The following is a 12,790-nucleotide window of genomic DNA, read 5'->3' as shown; positions in this document are numbered from 1 at the left end:
GATTCTTTTTCTCAGACTTTTGAATACAGATACTGAGCCAATGAGTCAGAAGATGCTAAATACTTGAACTGAAAGGTCAGGGCAAAACATGAGAAAGAACAACAAATCAAAGCTAAGAACAAGATAATTTATGGGGGAGCAGAGGTGCCACAAGTAAACAGAGACAAACAGAGTCCATAGCACTCTGAGGGTCCATAACACTCTGAGGGAGGTGAAAGGAAGTTGTTGGGTCTATAACAGTCTTTTTCCATTTTCCAGGTGACCCAACTGTATTTTATTCTTCAAATGTTTTTCAAATGGCCAGTTTCATCCCTTTGATAAATCCCCCCTTTACTGATGCTGATTTGAGTGTGTATTTGTTATACTTGCAACCACACAGTTTTCTGTCTACTAGATGCAGCACTGCCAGATGCAGGGAACTTGTCTTTGGCAGAATGGAGAGACCTCATTAATGTGACCTGAGAACACGGTGTGGTCTCCATGGTGATTCTTACAGTTGATTCTCAAGTACTTTTTATCATTTTTTTGTTTTTTTTTATCATTTTGATTCTGAGGTTAAATTAAAGTGTTGCTGAAGAGACATGAAATAGAACCTCAGGGTCAAATTGAGTCTTCCTTGGCATTTCCTCTGTAATTCTCTCAACACAATACATTTCTGTTAAAAATATCATGATGACTGCTAGGCTTACGTTTAAAGGTTGTAATTTTTGCAGTTTTTGCCATAAGAAATACCATTTAAATATTTAAAATTTAGTTCATCTTATTGTCTATTTAATGGCCAGATATTTCTAAAAGCTTGAAATAACCTAAATAGTTCAATGGAAACAAATCACCTAAAAACAAATGTATTTCTCCTTGATTCATTGATCAATGGTTCAATTACTTTTTTCCCCCTTTCCCACTGTCTCATTTTTCCCAGTACCTTACCAGAATTTCTACATAGCTTGATAATATAGAACACACTCCCAATATTCTCTATTTGTGTATTCATTTGTCTATTCCCATAGTACAACATATAGTTCAGTACTAGGTACCTTGTAAATGTTAAATAAGCAAGAATTGAAATGAATTATAGAAGATGCATAAATCATAGTTTTTTAAAACATCTTTTTTCAAGTCTTTTACTGGCAAGTAGCTTTGTAATTATATCTAATTATACCAACTATGTGGACAGTTATGTTATGGATAATTAAATTTCATTATTATTATTTTGCTATGAACTTACAGTATAGCAATAAGAACAAATAGACTCCTCAGCTTCTTTACCTCTAGTAACAAGCTTCATTGTACATTAGTTTTTACCATCAGTAAATAAATATATAAATATTAAATGATACTGAGCTGGAGAGGATCTATTAAAACCAGTCTTTTAGGGAAATTATTCTAATTGTAGTACTCAGGATAAGAGAGAGAGAAATGATGGGAAACACAGTAAGAGGTTCCTGCAGTAATCCATGTGTTAGACGATAGAACCTTGAAATAGAGGGAAGCAGAAGGGATGAAAAGTAAAAGGGCAGCTTGAGAGACATCATGAAGATGATGGCATTTTTTTTTTTTTTTTTTTTTTTTTTTTTTTTGCTGTACGCGGGCCTCTCACTGTTGTGGCCTCTCCCGTTGCGGAGCACAGGCTCCGGACGCACAGGCTCAGCGGCCATGGCTCACGGGCCCAGCCGCTCCGCGGCATATGGGATCCTCCCAGACCGGGGCACGAACCCGTATCCCCTGCATCGGCAGGCGGACTCTCAACCACTGCGCCACCAGGGAGGCCCAATGATGGCATTTTTGATAGGGAAGAATCAGGGTAACTGAGTGTTTGAATCTGAGTACCTGTGAGAGAAATGGGGAAATCAAGAGAGTTGGTTTTGTGGCAAGACTGTCTAAGTCAGAGTGATGATACAACTATTCCTTTCATGATCAGTGACAACTTTTATTGTTATATTCTACACTATTGGCACCATAAATAGTTATTTTATCAATATTACACATAAGAATCCAATCATTTGGAATAATCAGGTCTACCTACATTGAATAATTCTAGCCTAGAGCAAAAATTGGTCTGAAATAGCCTTCTTTTTTTTTTTCCCCTCAGTTATTCATTAGATAAATATATTACTGAGCACCTACCTTGAGCATGTTTGTCATATTCAAAGAACAACAAGGGGGCAGATGGGACAGGAATTATGTGAGCTGGGGTAGAATGGGAAGAGATCAGAGAAGTAAGGGGGTAGATTGGTAGCAACTTATAAAACTACATAAGCCATCATTAGGACTTAACTTTCATTTGAAATGAGAAAAAAAAAACTGTTAAAGGTTTGGGGCAGAGGAGTGATGTGATCCACCTTATGAATTTTATAATGTCGCTCTGGACACTTGTTGAGAAAACACCATGGGGAGCCAGGCAGGAGAAGGGAGACCAGTTAGAATTTGTTGTTGCAATAACTCAGGTGAGATTTGATGGGACAAGGGTAACAGTGGTGGAGATAGTGAGAAGTACTCAAACTCTGAATTTGAATTAGATTTTGAAGGCAGAACCAATAGGATTTGTTATAAGTGGAGTGTATCAGTTAGGAATTTAGAACCTATATTCAGCAATTAGGAACAGAACTCTACCTAGACTGTTTTTTTTTTTTTAATGTAAAATAATCCCAGAAGTAGGCCATCCAAAAAGGTGTGGTGGCTCTCTGTGTCTTCTATCCAGCTAAGTCGGACCTTTTAAACAACCTTTCCTGAAGTCCTACAAAATATTAACATTTTGACTTATAATTCCTTAGCTAGAGCTTAGTCACAAGGCTATGCTTAACTACAAGGAGTGTCTGGGAAATGAAGTCTCTCAAGTGAGAATATTATTGCTCCCTGCCAAAAAACCCTGAGGTTCTGATACTAAGGAAATAGGAAGAATACATATTGGTGGTAACTAGCAGCTTCTGCTACATGGGTATGAGATAAACTGAGAGGTCAAGGATGACCAGAAGAAAAGGGCTTTTACCCTTCCTATGGCATGGACCCTTTTAGCCCTTGGTGAAGCTTATGAACCACCCTCTTAAAACAATGTTTTAAGTGTATGAAATGAAATGCATAAGATTACAAAGGAAGCCAATTGAAACATTGAAATATTGAATATTATATTGAAATATTGTTATCAAAACATTAGAAAATATGTGATATATATGCTTCTTCATAATTGCTCCTATAATTCAAAGCAATGATAAGTATGAAAGATATTTTGAAATTTCTGCAACAACTGTATATGATATAAAAATATCTGTGATTTTTATTGGTGACAATGTCACAGATACTACTAACACTACTGTGGTTTATTGCCTATGATCATAAATGAAGGAAATATTAAATTTTAGTTATAGGTTCATGGTATTATAGGTGTAAATTTTTCCAAGTTTATAGACTCCATCACCCCTTGAGCCTTCATGAACCCAAAGTTAAGAACCCCTTTCCAAAAGAATTTTAGCCTGTGCAACTGGAAGGGTATAAGATGCCATTATTGAGGTTTGAGAGAAAAAAATCCAAAGTCCATTTTTGGACATATTAAATTTGTGATGTCTATTTTACTAGTTAGGTTTAGATGCAGTTAAAATAACAGAAAAATTCAAACTATCAGTGGCCTACATAACATTAACACATAAAGGTCTGAGATAGGCAGTCCAGAGTTGACACGATGGCCCCACTATGTCAGTAACCCAGGATCCTTTCATCTTGTTGCTCCACCATGTTTTTTCATTCCTAAGTTTCCTCTATGGTCCAAGATGGGTTTTGGACCTGAATCATTATATCCATTCTAAATGCGTAGAACAGAATTCTGGCAAAAATGTAAATATTCGTTGAATGAATACGATAGAGACACAAATATTGTAGTCATCTTCCCAGAAGTAACAGCTCAAGTTTTAAGAGGAGATGAAATTTTTAAGGAAGAGAAATAGTTATGAGTGTGTGTATACACACACATATATGTATACATAAAAGCATATATATTTGAGATTTTTCCTTAAAAATCTAATTTTTATAAAGAAGTTTTGTTTGTGTATATATACATTCACATGCAAAACACACACACACACACACGTGTAGAAGGGTCTGCGTTTAGAAGGGTTCTACACTCAGCTTAATGCTCTGCCATTGCCATCTTGAAACTCTTTATAATTTCTGAACAAGGGGCCCCACATTTTCATTTTGCACTGAGTCCCACAAATTAAGTAGCTGGTCCTCTGAATAGGCTTTTTGTTTTGGTGATCCAAAACCTTAGATCAGTCTTGAGATTGTACTTTGTCTGCTGGAGAAAACAAAACCATGATAAATCTTGAGCTAATGGTCCTGGAATACAAATGGTGAATCACAAGTTTTAACTCCCACATAAAGTCTTAGTTCCCAACAGATAATACCTATGCTAAGATACACAAATAGAATTATTACGTAGCCAAACACATACCTGAATAAGCACATATATTGACTTGATGGAATCTAGATTAATACCGCTTTTCTGTATTCACAATTTGCAATACAGGACAAAGAAATTCAACTTCCTTGCTTGTCAGAAAAGCCTCTTAAGTGGAATTCCAGGTTTTGAACTATTTAATCTTTAATGGATGACACCAAAACATAAAGTTATAAAACAACTTGACAGTGAAACAAAAAGACTGGTGGCAGATAAGTTTAAAAAAAAAAATTCTTGACAGATTATATCACTAGAAATGCAGCTGGTTCTAATCTGCATTCACCAGCTACTTTTTCCTCATTCAAGCACAGGCTGCTCTTCATCCTCTAACCAGCCAAGGTGACTGTCACTGTCAGTCCCAAATATAAAGGAAGCCAGCTTGGAGAAATGTTTTGGGCATTTTGCCTAGTCTAAGAAAAGAAAAGGAGATGACCAAATCGTCATTTGTCACAACTGGATTTTTTTAAATTTAAAAATATGTTGATTACTTCAATCCAAAAGACCCTGGATATCTTGGAAATGGTGGAAAGAAAATATGAGTCAACAGATCTATTGCTTAAAGTTACCTAAACTGTCATTCAAAATTTCAGTATAATAATATTTCTAGCAGTGGTTCTTAACCCATTCTCTGAGCATCAGAATCACCTCTGGAAATTTTAAGCACTCAGATATCCAGGCTTTTAAAATTACAGCTCATCAGTTATACTTTTTTAATTGGTTTGTGTGCATCCCAGGCATTCATATTTTTAACACTCCTACATGATTTATATGTACAGTCAGGCTGAGAATTGTTATTTCTCTCACTTTTATATAAAGATATTAAAATATCTATTTTCCTATCACCCAAATACCTCTGGATTTTTTTTTCTTTTTCTTTTTTAAATTGTAGGGCAGGTCTGGGATGGTCTGACTTAAACTTTAGAGTTAATAGTAGACTTGCAATTTACTTTTGGTGAGTCCTATGATTACCTGAGAAAGATAAGCAGCCATCTGCAAAACAGCTACAGAAATCAGTATGTTTTGAGCTGATTCACACAACTTTAAAGAAGGCTCATGCAGCATAGCATGCTCCAGGGTGAAGAACAGCAGGATTTTATTTAACAATAGTCAATGGACTTCCATGCAGTGCTGGGAAGGCCACTAACTGATGTGATAAAAGTTCAACTACTTGGGGCCTCCCTGGTGGCGCAGTGGTTGAGAGTCCGCCTGCCGATGCAGGGGATACGGGTTCGTGCCCCCGTCTGGGAGGATCCCATATGCCGCGGAGTGGCTGGGCCCGTGAGCCATGGCCGCTGAGCCTGTGCATCCGGAGCCTGTGCTCCGCGACGGGAGAGGCCACAACAGTGAGAGGCCCGCGTACCGCAAAAAAAAAAAAAAAAAAAAAAAAAAAAAGTTCAACTACTTGGACACCTTGGGAAATAAAGCATTTTGGGTGGCAATTTTCTGGATAGCTGTATGTTTCTTCCTTTAAGCTTTAAAACCTACTTTAACCATTTGGGATACAAATAGTTCTCAACTGTGTTACAGACTTAGTATTTTCCTAAGAATTTTATTCAGTATAATTTAATCTTTTCTTTTTAATACAGATTCTTAATCATTATCAACTATTATGGAGTAATCAGTCAAGAAATTGTAAAGAAAGGTAGAAATGGTGAGGTGAGCCAGGGTTATCCAAGGTCAATAGGACCTGCTTTCTAACTTGAAGGTCCAGAGAATCATTCTTATCATAGGTGTTGTTAAAAGATAAACTGAGGCATATTAAAAATGTTAAGAGTTTATTTGAGCAAAAATCAATTTGAATTAGGCCGCATCCAATCTAGCAGATAGAAAGGAGCTCCAGGGGCTATACAAAATGAAAGACTTTTATAGCCTTAAGGGAGCAGGAACAAGGAAGTTATACTAGGCAAAAAAGCAGGTGGTTATTGCAAAGTTGCTTTTTTTTTAGGGGATTACAGGGATCTATCAGGCAGATTACCTAACTAGTGGTGATCAGGCAATTCCTGATTGACTGATTTAAGATTCCATTTCTGGTAGTGCTGAAACTGTAATTAAAGTGTCTTGGTTTGGTGACATGGGGCTTAGAATAAGCAACTCCATTTTGGGCCTGTTGTCTTGTTTTTACCATAGCCTAGAGCCATGATCATATAAGATTAAACTCATACTCACTGGGGGGAGGGATAGTACAAGAATGCCAAGTTTGTAACTCTAACTCTCTCACACTGGAAATACTGATGTTAACCTAGCACGCTTTTGCAAATCTTCAAGCTCCAAGGGAAGCCAAATAGACTTGTATCCATCATACAAGCCAAATGGACTTGTATCCATCATGATAGTATTACAGAGAGCATTTTTACAACCCTAAAATTCCTTTCTGCTCCACCTATCCATACCTGCCCCGGACCCCAACCCCTGGCAACCACTGATCTTTTTACTTTATCCATAGTTTTGCCTTTTCCAGAATGTTATACAACTAGAACCATATAGTATGTAGCCTTTTCAGAATGGCTTCTTTCACTAAGTAATATCCATTTGAGTTTTCTCCATATCTTTTCATGGCTTGATAGCTCATTTCTTTTTTTTCTTCCAGTTGTATTGAGATATCATTGATATGTAGCACTGTATGAGGTATACAGCATAATGATTTGACTTACATACATCATGAAATGATTATCACAATAAGTTTAGTGAAATCCATCATATCATATAGATACAGAATTAAAGAAATATAAAAAAATTTTTCTTGTGGTGAGAACCCTTAGGACTTACTTTCTTAACAACTTTGATATATGACATACAGCAGTGTTAATTATATTTATCACATTGTACATTATATCCCTAGTAATAATTTATCTTATAACTGGGAGTCTGTACCTTCTGACTGTCTTCATCTAATTCCCCCTCTCCCACTCCCTGACTCTGGTAACCACAAATCTGATCTCCTTTTCTATGAGTTAGTTAGTTTGCTTGTTTTTGATGTATAATTGACCAACAACACTATGTTAGTTCCTGTTATACAACAGAGTAATTCGATATTTCTATATATTTCAAAATGATTACCATGATAAGTATAGTTACAATATGTCACCACAAAGATATTACAAAGTTGCTGACTATATCCCCCACAGTGTACATTTCATACCCTTGACTCATTTGTTTTGCATCTGGAAGTTTATACCTATTAATCTTCCTCACCTATTTCTTTCCCCCCTTTCCTCCCCCACCCCGAACCTCCTGTTTATTCTCTGTAACTATAACACAGTTTCTGTTTTCTTTTTTCATTTTTTTCACTTAATTTATAATGATATTTTATTTTAAATAGTCACAACATCTGACACTTCAAAAAAAGATACCACTAATAAATAACAAAAGTAGAAATATCAAAGTTACAACAGACATAATGTTTAGCTGAGAATCACTTCAACAGAGTAAGGCTCTTAAGATATCAGACAAACCAATACTTATTTGGAAGAAGGTGTGCAACTTTCTTACTGTATAGGCTTACAGACAAGGCCCTGGTTCCATGTGGTCAAGGTTACAGTCATAAAACCTAAAATTTTAGCACAACTGTGCTTCAGACTAAATTTTCAATAGTTGTGCTCATCTACACAGGATGTTATGGACTGCCCCCTGCAAAACATTACAACTTGAAAGACTTCTTTCAAGCATTACCAGTATCCAATATGTATACATTCTTAACATTTCTGAAAATAGAGCAAAATTAATAGGTGCTGGTATTCACATCTCACATCTCAGGTTTTATAACTGGCAAGTCTTAATGCTCCTAGACTTTGGGGTGTACAATGTTGCAGTATTTTAAATTTGTTTAGGTAGAATGTAGAGAAAATCAGGATCAAATGGACATTCATTTCTTGACTGTAGCACCATTAGCCCTCAATTAACTCTTTATAGGGAATGATTAAGCCATCCAAAACTAAACTGATAGTTTTTATGTTAAAATGCTTCTCCATACTAGTAACACTTTGAAGTCACTAAAAACTAAGTATTTACCTTGTAGAGGAAACACACAGAAATGAACTGACAAACAGAAAAAAACAAATTATGAAAAACGCTAATCACCTAAATGGATCCATGTCCACCCTTTGTGTCTACTTCATACATTCTACTCACCCACCCCGCTCCAGAAAAGCTTCAGGTTATTACGTCCCAAAGCAATGTATTCTTGAATTACTTTTAGAGAGACAAACTGCTCTGTAGTGTATAAGCTACTTAGGTCTACACATTCTAGGGTGATGCACTTCCATTGTCCTAGCTCTCAAATTTGGAAATCTGCTCAGGTTCAGTCTCTTTTTAAAACCTTTCCAAGTAAACATAATTAGAATTTGGGATCCCTAGATTCAAAGACAGTACAGGTTATATGATACCTCCTTTTTTTTGGATTAAATAAAAGCCACAGGATTCTGTGTGGCTAAACACTAAATCTGAATTATTCGTGTCTGGCACTGAGTAAACATATTTATAAATTCATTCAGCTGGACTTCATTAACTACTTCAGGTTCTGCAGGGTTCTTCTGAACCTTTGCCACTGCAAAGTTTATCCCCTGGGTTAATCCAGCTTGGGTAATATTAGCAACCTGGACCATGCAACTTCGAATCTTTGCAAAGGGAGAGACTGCTCTGCTGCTACAGCTCTCTGAAGGAGAAGGAGTTCTATGAAGCCTTCTCTCAAGTTCAAGTGTGCCAGATTCAGAGCCGGGGGTCTTTTGAGATACAATTGAATGAACTGGTTCAACTGACAAAAGATGTGGGCCTGCTGCAGAAAAAGACACATCTAATTGAGATGGTCGAGAAGGTATCTGTTCCATTGATTCAAAGTGAGTTTCTTCGTTAGAAACTCGATTGGTCATTTGATTTCCTTCCCCACTAGCCTGCTGAGAAATAGACCTGGTTTCTGACAGCTGGGTCATTTTGTTTTATGCATCTTGAACAAATCTGTGGCAATAAATATCCACAGGCTAGGCAAAGCCAGTCAATGTGTGTATGTTGTCAGCAGAAGGACTTTTCTTCAAAGAAGACGCATAGCCTTTTCCAAGCCCACTTTCATGAGCAGGAGTAACCTCTGAAGGAACATGAATGCTAATTTCAGTGCTGCTAATAGACTGGGATGGACTGCCTAATCAAGGTATTGAAGCAATAATACCACAACTAGGAAGAACATAGTCTACTGGCCCTACATTCTCTAAAGAGTTTGCTAGCTGCCTGTCTTCATCAGACTTGGAATTTGTAAGGAATTCATCAGAGTGGTATGAGTCATTATCTGAACACATTTCCCCGTCTGACTCTGCCTGGGCTTCATTATCCATCACACTAGTGTTTTCCATGGTTTCAAGACTACTATCTGATTTCCAAAGATTTACTTTTAAGTTTGGTTTTAGAAAGTTAACTTTCATTTCAGGTTTTGTAAAGTTTCCTAGCTTTCGTAGAATGCCAATATTTACATTGGATTTGGTCTGTTTCACTTTTTGATTTAGAGATGAAAATTTGCTCATTAAAAAATTTTCCCCTGGGCCACAGAGCCTTGGTTTTGAGATCTGATGCCAATGATGTCTTCATGAGGTTTACTGCTCTTCCTCTCAAGCTTTTTCTCTATTATAGGTACATCTAATCCCATGGCTTCCTTGGTGATCTGCAGCATCTCTGCAATGCACTGAAGGGTATCTTTTCCATCCTCTTCTGCATTGAGCATTACAGCTCTCAGGGTGTGGAAATAGCCGCTTGCTTCTTTATATCTGTAGTGCAGTCGCATGCAGCAGAACTCTGCCTTACCAAAAAGAATAGGTTCAGGACCTATTTCAATTTTTTCCAGGTCTTCTAGACTTAGTCGTTGATACTGGTTTACCTTGTCAACTTCATCATCATAATAGGCCACATAGTAGGCAGAGTTGGAAAGCAGTAACAGCACATCCACGTCTCTGTGAGCAGCATCAATGAGGGTGCACTCTTAAAACTGTCGCTTGAGCCAAGCCAGAAAAATTACATCATGACACGTATTTTAATATGAAATAAATTTTAAACCTACTAATTAGTGTTACTTTATCTTAGCTTCTATTCTGACACTAATATTTACATTAGTCAGACATGATCTCAGTCAAAAGCATTATGTCCAGAGTGAAGAGCACTTGGCAACTTAACAGGCAGTGGAGAAAAATGTCAGCCCTCCCCACGCCCACATTTTTACCAAAGTGTAAGCTGCAGTAAATACTTAATTTCCCTCCCCTCTTAAACAAAAACAAAAACAAAAAACCCCAAAAAACAAAAACCCACACTTTTTCTTTTTAAACCCGGACAAGAAAACCCCTTTCAGGGCTTCCCGGCCCCCCACGCCTGCAGCTTGGAAGCAAGGGCTGCGCTGCTCGTTTTTCTCTTCCCGCCATTCAGACATCCCCTCCTTCCACACGATGAACACGAACCCCGCCAGCACCACAGGCAGGCCCACCACTGCGAAAATGGTCGCGCAAAAGCCACTGTCCTCAGGGGACATTAACAGGAGGCTTTGGAAAAGCGGTAATTTTCAGGAAAAATACAACCCCACGGGAACTTTAACCAGAAGTCCTGCAAAAAGGAGAAAAATCTTGAGAAGTCGTCGCCAGGCGGCCGCCTTCGGGCTTGGGCTCGGCAGCGTTGCTCGGGGCAGTGTCGCCTGCCGCTGGGCGGTTGGAGGAGGCCGGTGGGAGCGTGGCACCTCGTCAGTCCGTCGGTCCGTCCACGAGTGGAAGCTCAGTCAGAGCTGCCTGCACCAGAGCTAACACCTGCAGCGACTGCCTATTTTGTTTTTTAAGACTCCACATATGAGTGAAATTTGCCTTTCTCTGTCTGACATTCTCTCTCTGATTTTGGCATCAGGGTGATGCTGACCTTGTGGATTGCGTGCAGAAGGGCACCTTCTTCTGCAATTTTTTGGAATAGTTTGAGAAGGATAGGTGTTAACTTTTCTCTAAATGTTTGGTAGAATTCACCTGTGAAGCCATCTGGTTCTGGCATTTGTTGGTTAGGAGGTTTTTTTTTTTGTTACTGATTCAATTTCATTACTGGTCTGTTCGTATTTTCTGTTTCTTCCTGGTGCAATATTGGGAGATCGTACATTTCTTCTAGGTTTTTCATTTTATTGCTGTGTAGTTGTTTGTAGTAATCTCTTATGATCCATTATGTTTCTGTAGTGTCAGTTGTAACTTCTCCTTTTTCATTTCTGATTTTATTGATTTGGGCCCTCTCTCTTTTCTTCTGGATGAGTCTGACTAAAGATTTGTCAATTTTGTTCATCTCTTCAAGAACTAGATCTTTGTTTCTTTCACCTTTTCTATTGTTTTTTTAGTCTCTATTTCATTTATTTCTGCTCTGTTCTTTATGATTTCTTTCTATCTAATAACTTTGGGTTTTGTTTATTCTCCTTCTTTTAGTTCCTTTAGATATAAGGTTAGGTTGTTTACTTGAGATTTTTCCTGTTTCCTAATGTAGGTTTGCATGGCTATAAACTTCCCTTTTAGAACTGCTTTTTCATTTGTCTCCAGGTACTTAAAATTTAAAAAAAATTTTTTTTTTATTTTTGGCTGCGTTCGGTCTTTGTGGCTGCACACAGGCTTTCTCTAGTTGTGGCGAGCAGGGGCTACTCTTTGTTGCAGTGTGCGTGCTTTTCATTGTGGTGGCTTCTCTGGTTGTGGAGCATAGTCTCTAGGCACATGGGCTTCAGTAGTTGTGGCACACAGGCGCCATAGTTGTGGCTCGTGGGCTCTAGAGCACAGGCTCAACAGTTGTGGTGCATGGGCTTAGTTGCTCCACAGCATGTGGGATCTTCCTGGACCAGGGCTCAAACCTGTGTCCCCTGCAATGGCAGGCAGATTCTTAACCACAGCACCACCAAAGAAGTCCCTCCAGGTATTATTTGATTTCCTCTTTGATTTCATCAGTGATCCATTAGTAGTTTAGCAGCATATTATTTAGCCTCCACATGTTTGTATTTTTTGCAGTTTTTTTTTTCTTATAGTTGATTTCTAGTCTCACAGCATTGTGGTTGGAAAAGGTGCTTGATATTTCCATTTTCTTATACTTACTGTGATTTGTTTTGTGGCCTGGCATGTGATCTGTCCTGGAGCATGTTCCATGTGCACTTGAAAAGCAGCAGTAGGTGTTGCTGCTTTTGGGTGGAATATTCTATATACATCTATTAAGTTCACCTTGCCAACACATGTCCTCATGGTAGAATGACTCCCCCAAATGGCTGCAGTCAGTGTCTGTCCCAATGTGATCTCCCATTGCCTCCTTTCTCTCCAGGAGGCTCTCCAAGATCAGCAGGGAGGTCTGGACCCAGGCTTCTTTCAAATTACTGCT

General features: G+C 38.1%; 1 protein-coding gene and 1 pseudogene across 2 annotated transcripts in view; one reads left to right on the top strand and one right to left on the bottom strand.

Moving 5' to 3' along the window:
- POLR3G (RNA polymerase III subunit G) overlaps positions 1-12,790 on the top strand; it is a 97,572-nt gene that overhangs the window by 24,521 nt on the left and 60,261 nt on the right. The window lies entirely within an intron of this gene.
- LOC309804427 (phosphatidylinositide phosphatase SAC2-like) lies at positions 8,881-10,839 on the bottom strand (annotated as a pseudogene). Its single transcript has 2 exons — positions 10,788-10,839; positions 8,881-10,405 (listed from the first exon to the last, which is right to left on the bottom strand). The product of its transcript is annotated as a phosphatidylinositide phosphatase SAC2-like (transcript).

The sequence above is a fragment of the Mesoplodon mirus genome (genome assembly GCF_964341445.2).
Source record: "Mesoplodon mirus genome assembly, chromosome: 5".
Lineage (NCBI taxonomy): Eukaryota > Metazoa > Chordata > Mammalia > Artiodactyla > Ziphiidae > Mesoplodon > Mesoplodon mirus.
The sequence above is the reverse complement of the archived record's forward strand: the minus strand, read 5'-3'. Positions and strand labels throughout refer to the sequence as shown.